This window comes from Lampetra fluviatilis, chromosome 1, assembly GCF_964198595.1.
Source record: "Lampetra fluviatilis chromosome 1, kcLamFluv1.1, whole genome shotgun sequence".
NCBI classification, from domain to species: domain Eukaryota; kingdom Metazoa; phylum Chordata; class Hyperoartia; order Petromyzontiformes; family Petromyzontidae; genus Lampetra; species Lampetra fluviatilis.
The window spans coordinates 33,616,836-33,635,305 of NC_136275.1; the positions used below are offsets into that span (position 1 = coordinate 33,616,836).

Here is an 18,470-nt window from a genome sequence, read left to right on the forward strand (position 1 = left end):
GTTACCTTTTCAATCTAGTGATTGTTTGACTAAGATTTTTCTTCTTATTGTAAAATTACAGTGTTAAATCATTTAACATTTTCAATTATCACCACTTAAAAACTTTACGAAGGCCCATAGCGTAAAGGTACAGGATTCTGAGTCATATAGGGATAGTGTGAGCAGCCCAACTCATACTTACCTGACAGGGGAGGCACCATGATCACTTAGGTGGTCCTCCCAGGGCGAGGCTCATCCATTGCACTGCGGGTGGGTTGACCCCTGCGATTTCCCCAAATGCGGGAAACTCGACTGTATAATTTGTGATACTGGGGGACTGCGTTCGCGCTATCCCCCGAATATTTAAAGAAAAATAATGTTTGTCTTGGTGCGTTTCTTTATTCGGCGACGGATTAGGACAAACGAAGGATGACGTTATAAGTTGGGTCTGTGGTAATAATGCGCATGCATACGTTGATTAGCATATGAATCACCCAACCGGCAATTGTTACGCATTGCCATTAATTTGCATTCATTAACCCCCTCTCCCCACTTCGATCAAGAAAAGCTCACAAGTTACGGTCATCACATCTTACCCCTCTGTTTAAGAAACGAAACAGGAGGATTTTTCCACAAATTATGGCTTTCGCCTGATGAAGTTAGTTATAATTACTGGTGAAACGTCGATTGTAAATGGTGTGGCTTTGCTTTCCAATACACCGATGTGCTGTACGAATAACGAATTGGCGTGTTCTATTTACGTGACAAACCGTACCAATTGGCTGTCGGATGGTGGCGCGTTTAACGACTCATTTATATATTTACGCGATGTAACCCAAAAAAAAACTATTATTGATTTTGTGTCGTGAAATCCTACGTGTTAAATTATACGTGGTAAATTGAGGTCTCCGATCCGAACGTATGAGAAGGGCATCCTAAGTTTACGTTATTTTCACGTTGAACATTTAAAACACACAAACAATCGCTTGCAGGACCACTGACGAAGAAGAGGATTTTTTGTAATTGCATTGAGCCAGAACCACCGTTAAACTATTGGAAATGTTCGAGTTTTTTTATTCGATGAATAAATATGCACGTTGTGAAATATCTTGGAAAGGTGATGTTATTTTCATGTGAGGGAGTCAGGGTTAGGGACCCCATATAGTAGAGAGGGAGGGCTCTTATCTAATAACGTGATGGGTGGGTTGTTGAAGTTAAATGCTCTGGTTTCTCTTCAAAGCGAATAAATCTTTCGCCTTTTACTAAAGATTTCCGTGGAGAGGAACAATTCAACGAGTCTGTAAACAATTTTTTGTTGCCCTGCGTGCAGGGCTCCTATTTATAATAAAAAACAGTTTTTCGTTGCAGAAAAATCGCACTCTGCTTTGAATGAAAAATACTGTACATGGAAGTTGATTTATAGCCAGAATTAGTAACACATTCCTGCGGAGGGAGCTGGTAGGAACGTTGGGTTGCTCGGTCAATGGCCAGGGTCAACGGCGGCATGGTGTATATTCCGCAAATATGGCCGACTGTGAGGGCGGGCACAAGCCGGCGTGAGTAGGTTAAACGTTGAGTTTTATAAGGGTGTTGTATGTGTCGGAGTTATGAAATTTTGATGAAAATAATAAAAATTAATAATTTTCCGAAAAATGCGCAAATCGCATTAATTATGTTAATGTGTGTATTAACATGCATAAATTATGATAATGCATGTAATTATATGCATATATTATGATAGTGTGAGTAATCATATGCATAAATTATGATAATCGCTGAGATAATCGTAGTAAGTTATGCGGATGCTTGCGATGATGTTAATGTGAGCAGTTGTGGTAATTAGGCTCAGCTTCGTTTATCCAGAGTTATGTCAATCAGGATAACACGATGATCAATGATTAAACGTTTACCGATTATCCTAGCGTGTGTTATGATATTTAGGTCTCCATTTTCATATCTCATCACAGGATACAGTTATCAAAAATATGATGGTTTTGCATGGACTTGGAAAGAAGCACTCGAACAGTTGGTGTTAAGCAATTTATTCTAACAAGCATGTGACATTCTATCATGCAGGTCAAACATGCGTCAATAATTCATGAATAACCAAACACTTATGCATTTGCGATATCAAGCATTCGATTAATATGGATAACTAAAATTCTTATGCAATTACGATATTAAGCATTGACTAAAATGAATGAATAAACACTTATGCATTTACTAAATTGAATAACTCAAAACTCTTATGCATTTTCGATATTGTGCATTCGACTAATATGGATAACTACAATTCTTATGCAATTACGAGATTAAGCATTGACTAAAATGAATGAATGAACACTTATGCATTTACTAAATTGAATAACTATTTAACGAACTGAATGACCAAAAATTATTATGCAATCGTAACCTCTACCTCTCCACCAGGCATCTCATTAGTTCGTTTTTGTATCGATCACCATCGGCGACTGGCCGAGTTTGAAAACAAGCATGACACATTTCGTTTTGCGTTAATAAAAGCACTTATTCTCTCCCCGAGGCGAAAGTATATGTCAATAGATTCATCGGTAAGTATAATATTCTTTTAACGGAATGTTGGAGTCAATGGTGGGTGAGGGCGTGTTGCGGGAGAGCTAATCTGGCTCTGTTTTAATTAATTCTTCGGCGAGGCTCTATGACAAAGGAAACTGGTTTGACAAGATTTTCTCTGTGTTTCCTCGAGTCTGTATGTGGGGAGTGATACAACCTCTCTGCCGTCTGTGCGAGCGGCAGCTGACACTTTCTCCGCGATGAGGTGAGCGGCGGCGCTTGGCGGCGCTTGGCGGCCCTCGGTAGCTGACGGCGCGGTGGCGCGCTCTCGGTAGCTGACGGCGCGGTGGCGCGCTCTCGTAGCTGACGGCGCGGTGGCGCGCTCTCGTAGCTGACGGCGCGGTGGCGCGCTCTCGTAGCTGACGGCGCGGTGGCGCGCTCTCGTAGCTGACGGCGCGGTGGCGCGCTCTCGTAGCTGACGGCGCGGTGGCGCGCTCTCGTAGCTGACGGCGCGGTGGCGCGCTCTCGTAGCTGACGGCGCGGTGGCGCGCTCTCGTAGCTGACGGCGCGGTGGCGCGCTCTCGTAGCTGACGGCGCGGTGGCGCGCTCTCGTAGCTGACGGCGCGGTGGCGCGCTCTCGTAGCTGACGGTGCGGTGGCGCGCTCTCGTAGCTAACGGCGCGGTGGCGCGCTCTCGTAGCTGACGGCGCGGTGGCGCGCTCTTTCTCTCCACTGCTGGATGACGAGTCGGTTCTCGTTGGTTGTCGCTCTGGCGATGAACGATGCTTTCGCTCGTTGCTGATATTGACGTTGGGTTGAAGTTGTTGGCTCGAGAGTGATAGCTGGAATCTCCGTCCGTTTCACTCGCAGCTCGGCGGCTCAGTGTAGTAATTCTTCTTAGGTGGTGCAGACCTCGGCTTGTAGCAGCACGTCGCTACCTCGCGATTCTCGTCATGCTGGATGACGAAAGCTTCTTGACGATCTGTGGTGGAGTCGAAGCCCTGGCGATGTGTGGTGGGGGGCCAGGCCCCTGACGAAGTGAGTTGAATGGATTTTTCCCCGGCTTATGTTGAGAAAATGCCCTCCGTTTCCCGAGTTGTTCAAAGTCTGTCATAAAACCTTCCTGTGTGTGTGTGTTCGTCCGTGTGTGGCTTGCGTGTTTGTCCGTGTTTATTAGCTCTGAAGACACAGCTGTTGTCGTTCTGGAAGGGGGGGGGGCTCGTGACGGCGCCAACGAAGTTATACATTAGCCAGACCGATGATTCGCGTCGAGTTATATATATATAAAAGAGATATTCGAATCCATGTTTTTGTTACTGAATAATATTTGTCGCGACAACCTACGCGTTAAGCGAGCTTAATTATTTCCGCCCTCGCTCGGGGATCATATCTTTTGTCTCACACAGCTTAAGTTGTTTTGGTTTGGAAGTTGAAATGCGACTTATTCCATTATGCCCCAGTTAAGCCGAAACCGTGTTCCCGATGTTTCATCGTGACCCGATCTCTCATGGAGATGTTATTCCTTGCGTGTGCAATTTTTGCTGTCCGTGTTGTGGGAAGACAAAGACGGTTGTTTCCACGGTGGAAGCGCCCGGCGCATGCGCTTATTTATTTATTTCTGAGAGCGTGTTAATTTCCTTTGAGCCATTGCCCGGGAGTTTTATTGGTGTCATTTCCCGGCTTGGTGCCTGCGTGTGGAGATCCTCTCGGAAAGACAAAGACGGTCGTGTTGCTGCTGTTGTTTTCAGGGGGTTGTTGTGTTTGGTTAATTTTGAGAGCCTTATTCACCGTTAGCTCCTAGGATATTCACTTTAATTCCGTACTTATTATTTGACTTCTTGTGATTATTTAATCTGCTATCCCGGCTAAGAATTTTGTTTTGGAGCGAAATATATGCCATAATTGTTCTTCGATGCTTCGGCCCGGCCGTGTAGAAATTCTATAAAGGTAAATAATGTCAGTATTTAATTAACAATGATGGGTCGCGATTCTGGTGCAGACTGTAGTCTGATTTTCAATTGTAGTGAGGATGGATACTGTTTGCTTACTTCATGGCTAAGTTGTACTAGTTTGTCTAACATGGTTCAAAACCCGTTTGTGTTTTTTTGTTAATGTTGTTCCTTTGTTAAGAATATAATTATATATTTCGTGGCCTGGTTTTGTACTTATAAAAGGGTTTTTTTTTCCCTTTACGAACGGATGTTTCTTCCAGAACCCCCCCGGCTACCATTCCCCCCTCCCTTGTTCCTCTTGTGTGAAATTCGGGGAGTTTTTTTTATGATCTTGATTACCCTTCTTTCATGCCCTCTTTCCTTTGAAATGAGGTGTGCGCACATCTGTGTTAGTGTGTGGGGGCCTCTGTGGGAGTGTGAGGGCGTGTCCGTTCTCACGTTGCCCCGTGTATATTAAAAAACGATATTATCTATGTTGGCAGAATAATTCTTAAAAAAAAATAATTTTTAAAATTAAAAAGGGGGGCATATATCCAACAGTCCGCCCTTTTGAAAATTATCAGGGGTCGATTTGGCCACTGGCGAATTTTCAAACAAAGTAATGCCCCCTTTTTATGTCATACATCCCATCAGCCGCCCTTACTCTCGGCGGTTATTTCTTACAACGCGCGTGCACGTATTACAATCTTAATCTGGTTACATCTGAATTAGCAAAGGAAATAACAACCGTTAACATCGATATTGCGTTACATTGGTTCTCGTACATCATAATTCCGACGAATATTCATTTTTGTTTTTGCTTACCGTGGTTACATTTGAATTAAGCAAGGAAATTAACAACACGTTAAAACATCGATATCATCAGTTACATGGTTCTCATACATCATAATTCCGACGAATTTCATCTTTGTTTTTGTTAAATCCTGGGAAACGCTAGGTAGCGGTTTCGAACGCATTTATGCGTTACCTTCCTCATGTTGCCTGGTTTACCACTTATCACTTTGATAATTCGATCACGGTTTTCGGGTTCGTTTTTGTAATTTTCTCTCTCACTCTCTCGCGTCGTGGGAGTGTGTGGTGAAAAATTGTGCTGTACATAATCAGAATTCGCGCACACAACCCACTTTGACACTTGGTTCGTGGCATTCGCTCTCTCTGCGATTACATGCACATTTGCCGAGTTTGTGTGTCGATTTAATTCTGTCCCTCGTAATGTTGCCCTCTTTGTTTTTACGAGTGTGTTAGATTTTAACACCATTCCCGATATGTCATGAACATTTGTCTCCATTTTAGCACTCCGATCCACGTACATTTTGGTTTCCCTTGGATATTTTTCATTCAAAGGCTCACGCCTGCGCTCCTCAGGGCGTGTCTCTGTGTGCTCTCTTTGTCTCTGCTGTCTGTTATCTACTGTCCGATCACGCCTCAATGCAACCCCGCACCCGATCCGCGCGCCTTTCACAAGAGCACCGCCCGTGTTTTTGCCCGCCCTGTCACCTGCAGCCTGCTTGTATTTCCCATTGAGCTCGGGGTTTAACAAAACCTCGGCGGGTGGTTCATCATGTATTTGTACCGCATTCTGTGTTATTCCTCTATTCCCTCCTGGTATAGCCGGTGGAGGAATTGGTCGGAATTGGATCGATTGTGTTTGACCTCCCCTCTTGCGATTCTCCTGAATGTTCGCATCCATACTTCCGCGGTCTGTGTAACACCTTCCCGCTAGGTGGTTATCTCGCCATCTCTGTGCATAATTTGAGCCTTGCGTGTGTCGTGGGATGGGGTGTTGATATGGTTCTGTTCTGAACCTCTCCCTCCTACGATTCTCGTACATTTTTGGCCCAGTGTTTTTCCCATTTGGGTGCCAAATTTTTTTTGGATTGTTACTTCGCCATCTCTGTGGGTAATTTTGACCTTGTGTGTGTCGTGGCATGGGGTGTTGGTATGGTTCTGTTCTGAACCTCCCCCTCCTGCGATTCCTCTGAATGTTCGGCTTTGTGCCGCTCTCATTCTCGTGCCAACCTCTCTCTGGGTTATTTTGCCACAGGTGCGTGTGTGTTTGCTCTTCTAGGCATTGTGGGACTGTTCGGTGATTTTTATTCCTCTCTGAGAGGCTGGGTTCCTTATCCCTCTCCCTGTGTTCTGGATCCGAATTCTGATTCTTAGCTCTGTACAACCATGCCATGTACGCCTTGCTCTCTATGCGGCGTAAGGATGCGGTTTCCGGATTCAAAAACATTCTCACCCTTTCTGTAATCTCTGGGCTCAAGGATTCAAAAAACATAATTTTGAACATTTTATCTCCTTCGTGGTATCGATTCACATCGCCTGCGTAATACGCTCTTTTAAATTGTACAAGGTAGTCACGTGGGTCTTGGTCCATGCCCTGGGTCATCGATTTTACAGCATAAAACCCCTCAGTGAGTGTCGAATATTCTCCAAACTTCCGAATCACTGCCAGGCTCAGTTGTTTAAAATCATTTCTAACCTTGTGTGGTAGTGACTTTACCCATGGAATAGAATCTTTATGTAAGGTCCGTTTCAACAAACTCGCTTTTTCATCCCGTCTCCTCAGCCCTCTAATCATTGCCTCCTCTTTTACTGTCGCGATATGTGTGTGGATATCCATAGTCTTATTGTGGGGGTCAAAATCGGGAATTCTGATTAGAGCCTTGTCCATCAATTTAAGGGTTTTACTGGTGAATAGGTATTCTGAAAGTTGATTGCCGACAGCGTCATCATCAAACAAGTTATCATCAGGCAATCTGTCACTTTGATCTGTACTGTGTCGGGCGTGGTTAAGCGGTTTGCATTTTCTGTGTGCGCGCCCCGTGCCGTGTCGCTCGTGTTGCCGTTTCCCTTCCGTTTTTGCCTCTGCCCTTAGTGGAGCACGTCCTGTCGACTTTACTTTAACATTTTGCTTCCCTCTATCTGTGAAGTTGTCAATCTCACATGTTTTTGTTTGCATATGTATCTCTCCATCCCTTCTCTCGAATTGTGAGGGTTTCTGTTTGTCACGGATTTTTTGTTCGATATCCATAATTTTTTTGCGATTAGTCCCTGGACTCTGTCCACGTACCCAAGAGTGTGATTTAATGTTACGTCCATATTTATTCTGTGGATCCACGTCTGTGAGTTTCGCTGGTGTCGCGAGCCCTGATTTCTCCTCCCTTACGATGGTGTGAGGACATTTTTCCTCGTTTATTAGAGACGATTTCTCTCCTGTTTCCTTTCCGAATTTTCCTTCATTCCACAATCCCTGTCTGTATGCCTGTGTGAAAAGGCATGAGTCCTGTCCTGCCTTCTCTGCAGCTTTTGCATCGTGTTCGCCTTCCTTACATTTTATCCAGTCAATTAGTTTCCCCCGAGGTGTGTTCGTGTTATCGATACAGCTCCCTTCCCATATGTCTCTCTGACTGTACTGCTTTGTAACAGATTGGTCGGTACGTTTTAATACGAGCTCCCCGTATCCCGTAACCCATTCAAAAATTATTCCTAATCCTAGCATCTTAGGTATGGCAAGAGTTCCTTTGACAATTCCTTTTAGAGTGCATATAAAACAATTATCTCACAGAGTGTAGTCAGTTTGACTCGAGCTATTGTTATTTTCCGATTCAGAGTGCGTACCTCTAACACCACTTATCACAGGATGCAATCGGTTTGATACGATATTATCTTAATTCCACTGTCTCTGTTTCAACCTGCTATTCTGGGTTTTGACCTTAGACGGCGTTTTTTTTTGTTTTACGCCCGTTTACAATCACAATGCAATGTTTGGTCACGATATTCTGGTTAACACGAAGTGATTCATTCCTTCATCCATGCAAAACACTGTCTGTGAGAAATCCCGGACGAGCCACCCATTATGTTGTATGTGTCGGAGTTATGAAATTTTGATGAAAATAATAAAAATTAATAATTTTCCGAAAAATGCGCAAATCGCATTAATTATGTTAATGTGTGTATTAACATGCATAAATTATGATAATGCATGTAATTATATGCATATATTATGATAGTGTGAGTAATCATATGCATAAATTATGATAATCGCTGAGATAATCGTAGTAAGTTATGCGGATGCTTGCGATGATGTTAATGTGAGCAGTTGTGGTAATTAGGCTCAGCTTCGTTTATCCAGAGTTATGTCAATCAGGATAACACGATGATCAATGATTAAACGTTTACCGATTATCCTAGCGTGTGTTATGATATTTAGGTCTCCATTTTCATATCTCATCACAGGATACAGTTATCAAAAATATGATGGTTTTGCATGGACTTGGAAAGAAGCACTCGAACAGTTGGTGTTAAGCAATTTATTCTAACAAGCATGTGACATTCTATCATGCAGGTCAAACATGCGTCAATAATTCATGAATAACCAAACACTTATGCATTTGCGATATCAAGCATTCGATTAATATGGATAACTAAAATTCTTATGCAATTACGATATTAAGCATTGACTAAAATGAATGAATAAACACTTATGCATTTACTAAATTGAATAACTCAAAACTCTTATGCATTTTCGATATTGTGCATTCGACTAATATGGATAACTACAATTCTTATGCAATTACGAGATTAAGCATTGACTAAAATGAATGAATGAACACTTATGCATTTACTAAATTGAATAACTATTTAACGAACTGAATGACCAAAAATTATTATGCAATCGTAACCTCTACCTCTCCACCAGGCATCTCATTAGTTCGTTTTTGTATCGATCACCATCGGCGACTGGCCGAGTTTGAAAACAAGCATGACACATTTCGTTTTGCGTTAATAAAAGCACTTATTCTCTCCCCGAGGCGAAAGTATATGTCAATAGATTCATCGGTAAGTATAATATTCTTTTAACGGAATGTTGGAGTCAATGGTGGGTGAGGGCGTGTTGCGGGAGAGCTAATCTGGCTCTGTTTTAATTAATTCTTCGGCGAGGCTCTATGACAAAGGAAACTGGTTTGACAAGATTTTCTCTGTGTTTCCTCGAGTCTGTATGTGGGGAGTGATACAACCTCTCTGCCGTCTGTGCGAGCGGCAGCTGACACTTTCTCCGCGATGAGGTGAGCGGCGGCGCTTGGCGGCGCTTGGCGGCCCTCGGTAGCTGACGGCGCGGTGGCGCGCTCTCGGTAGCTGACGGCGCGGTGGCGCGCTCTCGTAGCTGACGGCGCGGTGGCGCGCTCTCGTAGCTGACGGCGCGGTGGCGCGCTCTCGTAGCTGACGGCGCGGTGGCGCGCTCTCGTAGCTGACGGCGCGGTGGCGCGCTCTCGTAGCTGACGGCGCGGTGGCGCGCTCTCGTAGCTGACGGCGCGGTGGCGCGCTCTCGTAGCTGACGGCGCGGTGGCGCGCTCTCGTAGCTGACGGCGCGGTGGCGCGCTCTCGTAGCTGACGGCGCGGTGGCGCGCTCTCGTAGCTGACGGCGCGGTGGCGCGCTCTCGTAGCTGACGGTGCGGTGGCGCGCTCTCGTAGCTAACGGCGCGGTGGCGCGCTCTCGTAGCTGACGGCGCGGTGGCGCGCTCTTTCTCTCCACTGCTGGATGACGAGTCGGTTCTCGTTGGTTGTCGCTCTGGCGATGAACGATGCTTTCGCTCGTTGCTGATATTGACGTTGGGTTGAAGTTGTTGGCTCGAGAGTGATAGCTGGAATCTCCGTCCGTTTCACTCGCAGCTCGGCGGCTCAGTGTAGTAATTCTTCTTAGGTGGTGCAGACCTCGGCTTGTAGCAGCACGTCGCTACCTCGCGATTCTCGTCATGCTGGATGACGAAAGCTTCTTGACGATCTGTGGTGGAGTCGAAGCCCTGGCGATGTGTGGTGGGGGGCCAGGCCCCTGACGAAGTGAGTTGAATGGATTTTTCCCCGGCTTATGTTGAGAAAATGCCCTCCGTTTCCCGAGTTGTTCAAAGTCTGTCATAAAACCTTCCTGTGTGTGTGTGTTCGTCCGTGTGTGGCTTGCGTGTTTGTCCGTGTTTATTAGCTCTGAAGACACAGCTGTTGTCGTTCTGGAAGGGGGGGGGGCTCGTGACGGCGCCAACGAAGTTATACATTAGCCAGACCGATGATTCGCGTCGAGTTATATATATATAAAAGAGATATTCGAATCCATGTTTTTGTTACTGAATAATATTTGTCGCGACAACCTACGCGTTAAGCGAGCTTAATTATTTCCGCCCTCGCTCGGGGATCATATCTTTTGTCTCACACAGCTTAAGTTGTTTTGGTTTGGAAGTTGAAATGCGACTTATTCCATTATGCCCCAGTTAAGCCGAAACCGTGTTCCCGATGTTTCATCGTGACCCGATCTCTCATGGAGATGTTATTCCTTGCGTGTGCAATTTTTGCTGTCCGTGTTGTGGGAAGACAAAGACGGTTGTTTCCACGGTGGAAGCGCCCGGCGCATGCGCTTATTTATTTATTTCTGAGAGCGTGTTAATTTCCTTTGAGCCATTGCCCGGGAGTTTTATTGGTGTCATTTCCCGGCTTGGTGCCTGCGTGTGGAGATCCTCTCGGAAAGACAAAGACGGTCGTGTTGCTGCTGTTGTTTTCAGGGGGTTGTTGTGTTTGGTTAATTTTGAGAGCCTTATTCACCGTTAGCTCCTAGGATATTCACTTTAATTCCGTACTTATTATTTGACTTCTTGTGATTATTTAATCTGCTATCCCGGCTAAGAATTTTGTTTTGGAGCGAAATATATGCCATAATTGTTCTTCGATGCTTCGGCCCGGCCGTGTAGAAATTCTATAAAGGTAAATAATGTCAGTATTTAATTAACAATGATGGGTCGCGATTCTGGTGCAGACTGTAGTCTGATTTTCAATTGTAGTGAGGATGGATACTGTTTGCTTACTTCATGGCTAAGTTGTACTAGTTTGTCTAACATGGTTCAAAACCCGTTTGTGTTTTTTTGTTAATGTTGTTCCTTTGTTAAGAATATAATTATATATTTCGTGGCCTGGTTTTGTACTTATAAAAGGGTTTTTTTTTCCCTTTACGAACGGATGTTTCTTCCAGAACCCCCCCGGCTACCATTCCCCCCTCCCTTGTTCCTCTTGTGTGAAATTCGGGGAGTTTTTTTTATGATCTTGATTACCCTTCTTTCATGCCCTCTTTCCTTTGAAATGAGGTGTGCGCACATCTGTGTTAGTGTGTGGGGGCCTCTGTGGGAGTGTGAGGGCGTGTCCGTTCTCACGTTGCCCCGTGTATATTAAAAAACGATATTATCTATGTTGGCAGAATAATTCTTAAAAAAAAATAATTTTTAAAATTAAAAAGGGGGGCATATATCCAACAAGGGCACCACGGGGTGACCAGCCCCTCCCCACCCAGCCCCACCCTCCCCACCCAGCCCTTCCCCACCCCTCCCACCCCCCACCCAGCCCCTCCCTTCACGACGGACGGACGGACACAATAATCCCCTGTGGGCTGGTGTAACCAGGAGGTTCCTACCAGTAATACTCTTTGGTTATTTCGGTAAGGTCACGTAGATAGCAAATTTATAGATCGCGACGTTTCGATCGCAACACAAGCGACCGTCTTCCGGTGAGAAAGAGAAAGCGACTGAGACAATTCTAGATTTGAAGCTTTCGTGACTGCAAGGCATCATATTCTTAGGTTTTTTCGGTAAAGTCACGTAGGTAAAACATCAAAATTAATGAAAATAAAATAAAAACAAAAATCACGACGTTTCGGAGGTAACACAAGTCTCCGTCATCAGGTGGGACCGTCACAGCCGAATTAGCTGCATCAAGTGAGGCAACGATTCAAGAAGTAATCCCTTATAAGTAAGTTGAAGGGGGGAGGAGAGGGGGGGGGAGCTCATCAGAATGTGGTAGCCAATGAATGGAACGTATCGGGAGGGGGGGGGCGGGGCTCAAAGACAGCACGGAGTGCTAAGCACAACGCATCGGGAGGGGGAGGAGGGGGGAGCGGGGCCAAAACAATGGACGACGACCTGGACGCGGCTGCTGCTACACACGCCAACACAATGGACAGAGAGGGGGAGGGGAGGTCTGATACACATGATAAACAAAATAACGAAAATGCCCATGTTTATACCAATGCTGGCTGAACAATGAAAAGAGCACTGCCAAAAAATAACTGGGGATGTTAACACTCGGTGAAGTAAAGTAAAATAGTGCCTGTCAGATAAGATGGTCCAAAAAAGTGTAATTAAGTCTTTTTTGCGTGGTTGATAACATCTTTCCAATGATTACTAAGTTTGTACCCATCATCACGGTTGAAATTATGTCTGTGTTTGTATATTTGTATGGCTTCGTGTACAAACCTTTGATGGTAGCCGGGAGGTTTGCAGAGAACCTTGGTCTCGGAAAAGACAATTTCATGAGAGCCCACCGAGTTGTAGCAATGATCGGCAACGGCAGAAGAATCAGTTCTGCCGTGTTTCAGATCTGACTTGTGCTCGCGGACACGATCAGAAACATGACGTTTCGTTTCTCCAATGTAGCAATCACCACAAATGCAACTCAATTTGTAGACTCCAGGATACTGTAAGTCAGGAACAACATCCTTCACAGATGGAATCAGATCACGGATTTTATGCACTGTACTGAATCGGACTTGGATCTTATGTTTGTTTTGAATTTTGGAGATCTTTTTGGTCACGCCTGCTATGTATGGTAACGTGATGGTTTTGGTCGGAGTTTCAAGTGGCTGTTTCTGTGTGGTGGGAGAGACAGCTTGGCGGATAGTACGGTCAGAGTATCCGTTCATCCTGAGGGCCCGATGTACATGTCTTAATTCACCGGTCAGGTGGTGTGTGTCAGAAATGCCATGGGCTCTGTGGTATAGCGTTTTCATGAGAGAATTCTTTTGAGATGGGTGGTGGTGGGAATCCGGTTTCAAGTAGGAATCTGTGTGGGTGGCTTTCCTGTAGACAGAATGTCCCAAGGATCCGTCAGGCCTCCTCTCAAACAGAATATCCAAGAATGGTAGTTTACCGTCTTTCTCCACTTCCATGGTGAATCTGATGGATGGGTGTCTAGAATTGATGTGGTCCAAGAAGTGGTTCAATGCTGGGAGGCCATGTGGCCAGATGACGAAAGTGTCATCCACATACCTCTTCCACAGGGAAGGACGCAGGGTAGATGTCTGGATGGCGTCTGATTCAAACTTTTCCAAGAACATGTTGGCTATAACTGGTGACAAAGGGGAGCCCATAGGGGTACCCTCATTCTGTTTGTAGAAGGTGCCATTCCAGGTAAAATATGTGTTGGTGAGGCAATGCCTAACCAGCGCAGGTGCATCAGAATTCATGGACGTACAATGTGAATTCATAGCGAAGTCTGCTGTCAATGGCTATGAGTTCTATCGGTTTATGATGGTTATGGTAATGGGAATGTTCCCTTGGTATAGTTGTGGGATATAACAAACAATATATAAATACTCCTGTAAATGAAGGTAAAACCTCTAAAATGGCAACGTTACTTGAACAAACATTACCCAGAATGCATTTGTGGATTTACTTTGTAAACTGATTTCAGCTAACATAAATGTTACCTTTTCAAACTAGTGATTGTTTGACTAACATTTTTCTTCTTATTGTAAAATGACAGTGTTAAATAATTTAACATTTTCAATTATCACCACTTAAAAACTTTACGAGAGCCCATAGCGTAAAGGTACAGGATTCTGAGTCATATAGGAATAGTGGGAGCATCCTAACTCATACTTACCTATGTTTGTATTATGACTGCAGGTATTGCGGTCTATGCAAACATGACTCCTTGTAAAAAAGGTGTCAGTTTTGTTGCCAGATAGAAGGGTAAAGAACCAATTATCATATTTTTACTGGCAAATGAGGTTCCCATAGTGTAGATGCTTGCCCCGAGCTCTCATACTCTGATGGTGCATTGTCTTTGAGTTGTGCGCCTTTTGGCGTCATCTGGTCCAACCCATATGAGACTAGGCTCTAAGGAAAGCTGTCTCGGGTGTGGATCAATCAACTTTAAGGACAGTGCACATTATCAGAGTTATGTTCTTTTGTTTGTATTATGACTGCAGGTATTGCGGTCTATGCAAACATGACTCCTTGTAAAAAAAGGTGTCAGTTTTGTTGCCAGATAGAAGGGTAAAGAACCAATTATCATACTTACCTGACAGGGGAGGCACCATGATCACTTAGGTGGTCCTCCCAGGGCGAGGCTCATCCATTGCACTGCGGGTGGGTTGACCCCTGCGATTTCCCCAAATGCGGGAAACTCGACTGTATAATTTGTGGTACTGGGGGACTGCGTTCGCGCTATCCCCCGATAATATTGAAAAAAAAGGCAATGGTTGAAAGTTCATTCTTTTGAGGTCAGTGTGACGATGTAGAGTGCCCAAAAAGGCACAATGTGCATGCGTGATGGTGTTGATTAACTATGAATAACCCAACCAAAAAGAGATAGCTTTTGTCATTCATGTTATACATTAACCGGACATGATTGGTTCACAAGTGACGACATCACATTTATCCCTCTATGTTAGACTGAAACAGGAACATTTCTCTACAACTCTGGTTGTAACCTGATGAGGCTGGTTGTAATTACTGGCGAAACGTCATACTCGAATTCTAAATGTGGGTTTACTTTCTAACAAACGATTGCCATCAAACCATGAATCTAGTAACCCCACTTTGTACCGTGAGCCGACATTATTTACGTGACAAATCTTACTAATTGGCTGTGTCGAGTGGTGGCGGGTTTAACCCCAAAAAACCTCTATTATGGACATATACCCCTCTCCCCCCCCCCCGTGAACTCCTGCAGCCACGACTCTACAAACCCCCCTCTCGTGCCTATGTAAAGCCACAACAGCAGATCATTCTTTCTCACCTGATGACGGATGCTTGTGTTGCGACCGAAACGTCGTGTTCTTTTATCATTTTTTCTATATACGTGACTTTACCGAAAGAACCAGAGAGTAATGTTATTTGAATATTTAAAACACACTAATAACACTATGTAACACGATTTTTGTTCCTGGGTACTAAGTGTTATTTTCTAATTGCTTATGCCTCAAAAGTATAGGAAATGGATATTATTCACCACAAACTTTGTTTTTGTGACCAGGACTTTATGTGAGGGAATGACACAAATGCACACGTTTCTCATTGAAAATAGGTACATTTCAAAATATCAATGTCCTGGTCACAAAAGCAAAGTTTGTGGGGAATAATAGCCATTTTCTGTACTTTTGAGGCACAAGCAATTACGAAATAACACTTCCTACCCAGGAACAACATTTTTTTTGTTACACAATGTTATTAATGGAGTGGATTCTTAACCTTGTTTTTATGTCCTGGTAACAAAAGAAAAGTTTGTAGGGATAATAGCCATTTTCTGTACTTTTGCGGCATAAGCAATTGGAAAATAACACTTATTACACAGGAACAAAAACAAAATTTTTGTTCCACAGTGTAATCGCTAGGAGGAGCACTGACGGTTAAATGCATTATTTGCTAACAAATGATTGCCATCAAACCATTAATCTAGTAAGGGGCCATCCATTTAGTAGGTACGCAAAAATGTCACAACTTGACCCCTCCCCCCTCCCTGTACGCACGCGGACTTTTTACACCCCCCCCCCCCGATTCCTATAGAACGGCCGATATTTAATCCACGCAGAAACGATCAAAGATTAATAATATTAACGTGTTTAAGCAAACAGATAGTCCACCACCGGACTATCTTACTCATTTGAAGGCCAATGTAGACAAATTATTATCGAGGCTTCACCCCCCCCACCCCCTTGCGAACGCACATTGTCAGTAGACCCTCCCCCTCAATGCGTATGGACGAAACTGAGCCGACATTACCCAGAATACATTTCAGGGGCTTGCTCACAAACTACGTTGTCAGTTAAGTGTTTAATGTAGTTAAGTATTTAATAAAGGGATCTCTTTTCCAAATATTGTTTTCATCATGTAGTTTCCGTGTATAACGCTCATTTATTTATTTAACGTTTTTAATTATCGCAGCTTAAAAGCTTTTCGAGGGCCCATAGAGTAGAGATACAGGATTCTGGGTCATATAGCAATAGTGGGAGCAACCCAACTCATACTTACCTGACAGGGGAGGCACCATGATCACTTAGGTGGTCCTCCCAGGGCGAGGCTCATCCATTGCACTGCGGGTGGGTTGACCCCTGCGATTTCCCCAAATGCGGGAAACTCGACTGTATAATTTGTGGTACTGGGGGACTGCGTTCGCGCTATCCCCCGATTTAAAGCAAAGATAGAATTACATGATGCCTTGAATAAAGGTGTCAGTTTTGTACCAGTTAAAAGGGTAAAAACCTACTATCATATTTTGCCACTGGTAAAAGAGATCTCATAGTGTAAATGCTTACCCCGAGCTCTCAATACTCTGATATTGCACTGTGTTTGAGTTGTACGCCTTCTGGTGTCATCTGGCCCTACACCAATGGGGACTAGGCTCTAAAGAAAGCCGTCTCGGGTGTGGGCCAATCAACTTCAAGGACAGTGCATATTATCATCCTTATCAGAGTTGCTTCTTTTTGTTTGCTTTTTTGACTACTTGCGTTGTGGTCATTGCAGACATGATGCCTTGAATAAAGGTGTCAGTTTTGTACCAGTTAAAAGGGTAAAAACCTACTATCATATTTTGCCACTGGTAAAAGAGATCTCATAGTGTAAATGCTTACCCCGAGCTCTCAATACTCTGATATTGCACTGTGTTTGAGTTGTACGCCTTCTGGTGTCATCTGGCCCTACACCAATGGGGACTAGGCTCTAAAGAAAGCCGTCTCGGGTGTGGGCCAATCAACTTCAAGGACAGTGCATATTATCATCCTTATCAGAGTTGCTTCTTTTTGTTTGCTTTTTTGACTACTTGCGTTGTGGTCATTGCAGACATGATGCCTTGAATAAAGGTGTCAGTTTTGTACCAGTTAAAAGGGTAAAAACCTACTATCATATTTTGCCACTGGTAAAAGAGATCTCATAGTGTAAATGCTTACCCCGAGCTCTCAATACTCTGATATTGCACTGTGTTTGAGTTGTACGCCTTCTGGTGTCATCTGGCCCTACACCAATGGGGACTAGGCTCTAAAGAAAGCCGTCTCGGGTGTGGGCCAATCAACTTCAAGGACAGTGCATATTATCATCCTTATCAGAGTTGCTTCTTTTTGTTTGCTTTTTTGACTACTTGCGTTGTGGTCATTGCAGACATGATGCCTTGAATAAAGGTGTCAGTTTTGTACCAGTTAAAAGGGTAAAAACCTACTATCATTCTATTTCTCTGTCGGGTTTTGCTAATGTAGATTATCCATTAGGGCTGTACCATTAATCGTTTTTAAATAGAAATCGCAATTTTAAACAATGCCATTTATTTTATTATTATTTTTTAAAATTGATTTTACTTAATAATTGTTCGATGCTTGATTGTTCAATGTCAATTAAAACATTTTAATAAATACATTTTGGAAGCAATTCATGTCTTTTAAGTTCTCATCTTCGCATTAGAATATATAGAGCAGTTCATATTTTAATGGTATCATGTGGTAATGCTCCATCACATGTTTTAAATCTATTACATTGAACTGAAGCTTGGCTTCAAAACATTTCATCGCAAATGAAATAACAATGTCAGAAAAAGCGCGATTTGATATTTTCCCCAAATCGTTCAGCCCTTAATGATCATTAGCCCTTCACGTCCGGCGCGTGACATCTGGTGTGGTTGGCCAGGGGAGGGGTGGGGCCACGGGTAAAGGGTTCGCGCGGGGGGCCTGCGAGTTGGCATCCATACATAATTCAGTTATATTTACGTCGATATTTTCAAATCTTACAAAATATTTAATATTCAGATTTTGCTATAGTAAATGTCGATAACTGAGGATATATTACATACGTGTATTAAAAGTTGTAAACATATATTATAATCGATATATAAATAACAAACCAGCGTGGGGAGATGGGAGACAACATCATGAAAAGATCTTGAAAACAACACGAGGAGGGCTTGCGCTAATTTGCACGACATA

The 18,470-nt window shown here is 43.8% G+C and overlaps 4 non-coding genes across 4 annotated transcripts; all 4 read left to right on the forward strand.

The window, feature by feature from the left end:
* Positions 1–173: 173 nt before the first annotated feature.
* On the forward strand, positions 174–337 carry LOC144936867 (U1 spliceosomal RNA). The gene has a single exon (XR_013637499.1). It is a non-coding gene; the product is annotated as a U1 spliceosomal RNA (small nuclear RNA).
* Positions 338–1,197: 860 nt separating this feature from the next.
* LOC144936991 (U5 spliceosomal RNA) lies at positions 1,198–1,313 on the forward strand. The gene has a single exon (XR_013637541.1). It is a non-coding gene; the product is annotated as a U5 spliceosomal RNA (small nuclear RNA).
* Positions 1,314–14,573: 13,260 nt separating this feature from the next.
* On the forward strand, positions 14,574–14,737 carry LOC144936779 (U1 spliceosomal RNA). The gene has a single exon (XR_013637475.1). It is a non-coding gene; the product is annotated as a U1 spliceosomal RNA (small nuclear RNA).
* Positions 14,738–16,525: 1,788 nt separating this feature from the next.
* Positions 16,526–16,689, forward strand: LOC144936781 (U1 spliceosomal RNA). The gene has a single exon (XR_013637476.1). It is a non-coding gene; the product is annotated as a U1 spliceosomal RNA (small nuclear RNA).
* Positions 16,690–18,470: the final 1,781 nt, after the last annotated feature.